Source organism: Pygoscelis adeliae, unplaced genomic scaffold (genome assembly GCF_000699105.1).
Source record: "Pygoscelis adeliae isolate BGI_AS28 unplaced genomic scaffold, ASM69910v1 Scaffold38, whole genome shotgun sequence".
Lineage (NCBI taxonomy): Eukaryota > Metazoa > Chordata > Aves > Sphenisciformes > Spheniscidae > Pygoscelis > Pygoscelis adeliae.
The window spans coordinates 21,325,083-21,328,330 of NW_008825614.1; positions in this window are offsets into that span (position 1 = coordinate 21,325,083).

A 3,248-nucleotide genomic window follows, 5' to 3' on the forward strand; every position below is an offset into this window, starting at 1 on the left:
GCTTCACTTCCCTACTTGTATACTTGTGTATAGGCTACAGCTTGTTCCAGTGTATGTATTTTAATCTAAAAAACCCCCACGCTTTTATGCAAATTAGTGATACCCACTTAGATACTATGTCCAAGATGAGCATTGGCAAATCTGAATAAGAGATCATAAAGAAAAACAGATTAAACTCCAAACATTTGGAGATTCTAGCTTAAAAGTAGCCGCTTTAGTATTTGGTGGTGAAGTATCGTACCAGGAGGAAGCTGGTCTTAAGGCTAACCTCCAAAATTTTGCTCAGCTTCACATTACACGGGGGTATTTTTTGTCTTGGCTTGCAGCCTAACTGAGGCCAATGTTATTGTGCTCTCTATGCATGTTTGTGTGCCTCCTTTGATAAGGTTTGAACCCTCTGGACACCTCCATTTGACAAAGGATATCTAATTTTCTATAATTTCCATGAAAAGGGGTGACCATGCATAGGAAAGAAAAATTCAGGAGCATTTGCTTAGTGTGAGAAGTGGTTTTGGTTTTTTTTTCAGTCATGGAAGCCATGTGCTCGGGGTGATTACCTGGGGAGTTTGTTGGGTGAGCAAACATTAGCTTTTCAGGGCTGTGTGAGGGAAATGCACTTGGACTTGGCAGGGTGATCCCTTTGAGCCTGACAAGGGGGACAGATCTTGCTGAGGCACAAGGGGTTACAAAAGCAGTAGCTGAAGCAAGTGGAGTAGTTTGCAGTGAGAGTGTGCGTTGACATACATACGAAGAGTATCGTGTTAGCACGGGCTGTTTGTCCTGAGGAAGAGTATCGTGTTAGCATGGACTGTTTGTCCTGCGGTCTTTGGGCTTTTTGGTTTTGTTTTGGTTTTTTTTCCCCTCTCCTTTGTTTTTTCTTCTTCAATTTTCAGTTCACCTAATAAAGAGTAGGAAAAAAGGAGAGGCTAAACTGTTGTAAGCCTTGAAAATGTGTGTGGTTTTCTTGTTACTCAAAATCTTGCTGGCTGCTGAGTTTATTCCACAGTATGTGATGTGAATAATAACCTGCCAAAGCAGAATGTGATTGTTCACTTGACGTGAAAGTAACGGGATTTAGAACAGCGAGTAGAAATGGAGAAGCTCACGGGTGAAGTTGGAAAGGATGTGGTAGTGTCCACCCTCATTGTGAAAACCCTTCTACTGTAAGCCTTACGGAAGGAGCTTGGCCTGCGGAGAAGAAATGATTTAATCCTTTAGGTGTTGCACACCCTCCAACCAATGCCAGTGTGCTCATGCACTGAGCGTGGTTCTGCATCAGGACTGCTCGAGAACAGAGGAAGCAGGTGGTCAGGGTTGGAAACTCTGTTGGGCAGGTAGCTGAGAGGACTGGGTCTGCCTGGAAACTTGGCTGCTACAAAGGTAGCAGACTTAATGAGATGTCTAGGTTGCTTAGGTATGGAGGGGAACTTGGCAGTCACGCACCACGTTGGTGCTAATGGCACAGGGAAGAAGATGAGTGCCTGGGAGGCTAAACTCGGGCTGCTAGGCAGGAGCCTGACTGACCAGGATCTTCATGATAGTGTTGTTTGAAATACTGCTCGTGCTGTGTCTGGGTCCCAGGAGGCAGACAGACCTCTGGTGGTGTAACGCACAGGTGAGATAAGTGTAGAGAGGAGGCTTTAATGCTGTTGGGTGTCATACAGGGACTGCAGTGTAGACATAACCTAGAAGTGGGATATCTAAGGATTGACCTGCCAGCTGAAGTGCCATTTGCTTAAACCTCAGTTCACGTCTAAATCTAAACCGATATTTCTGCATAATGGTTCAGGGAATAAGGGAAAAGAGAGCTGCAACTAATTTGAATGGGAAGTCTGAAAACCTCCGTTGCTCACAGGTGCATTGTTGATCAGTCAGTATTTCTGTGAGAAGATTGCATTTCAAAAGAAATACAGCAGTTAAAACAAAGGGAAATGAAGGTGGAAAGAAAAGAATTCTTTTTTTACTTTTTGTGAAAAGAAAATCTTTAACTACTAAAGCTCAAATTGCATTTATCTATAAATTACTGGACCAATGAAATTACACCTCTATTTACTATTATTTTGAGTACTCTCATGGTACACTTTCTGGACTGACATTTTCAGAAACTTGTAGTTATAAGCAATAGCTCTCTGTATTATTAACTTTCTGTCTCTAATAGCAGTAGATTGTTCAGCTGTTAAGCAAGTATTGCTCTCATTTTTCTTGTTTATATGTTGTCAGACTATAAATTAACTTGTGACAGTCTATGGCCAACAGCTTTTAACAGTATCTTTTACAACAAGGATGCCTGCCAGTGGAATTACTTCTGACTTACCTTGATTAAAGAACAGTAGCTGGCGTTTCTAAAACCCATTCTGAGATACATTAAGCAGACACGCCAGTGTTGACAGGAGGTGAAATTATGTAATTTTAATTTTGACATCACTAAGGATGTAAAAATAATTTAGTATCTTAGTTCTCAGAGCTCAAAGCTGGAGCTTGCGTCAGAGCCTACTTCTACTAACAGATGTTCTCTTGATCTGCAACATTTTTTTGAGGAAGGTGGTTAGTCCATCTACTGGCAGTCTCAAGGAGAAGCAGAGAACTGGCCTGCTCTGCCTACGGGCAAGTGACACTCTTCTGAAAACTTGTTGAAATATGCTTTGACTCTGTGGTAGCGATGAGACTGGTTGGGCTGTGTGCTTATGGTTACCCTCTGTACTGAGGGGCCTTAAGAGGACAAGGCTCTGTTACTTGACAATGGCCTTATATTTAAATATTTACATATATAGCAATATACAAAATATTTGTCTACATATGTAAGTATAGCTTAAAAACCAGCAGTTTTTACAGTTGTACTGCACCATTTAATATGAGGGAAGTCCCACAAATCTCCTTTTTGTTTTCCAGGGGGAGTATTTCTCCCTCCTGTAAAAATATCACCTTAAACTATGCACATTTCTTATAATATTTTGATTCATAGAATCATAGAATCGTTAACGTTGGAAAAGACCTCCAAGATCATCGAGTCCAACCATCGACCCAACACCACCATGCCCACTAAACCATGTCCCTAAGTGCCGCATCTACACGTCTTTTAAATACCTCCAGGGATGGGGAATCAACCCCTCCCCTGGGCAGCCTCTTCCAATGTTTAACCACTCTTTCAGTAAAGAAATTTTTCATCATGTCCAATCTAAACCTTCCCTGGTGCAACTTGAGGCCATTTCCTCTCATCCTATCACTAGTTACTTGGGAAAAGAGACCGA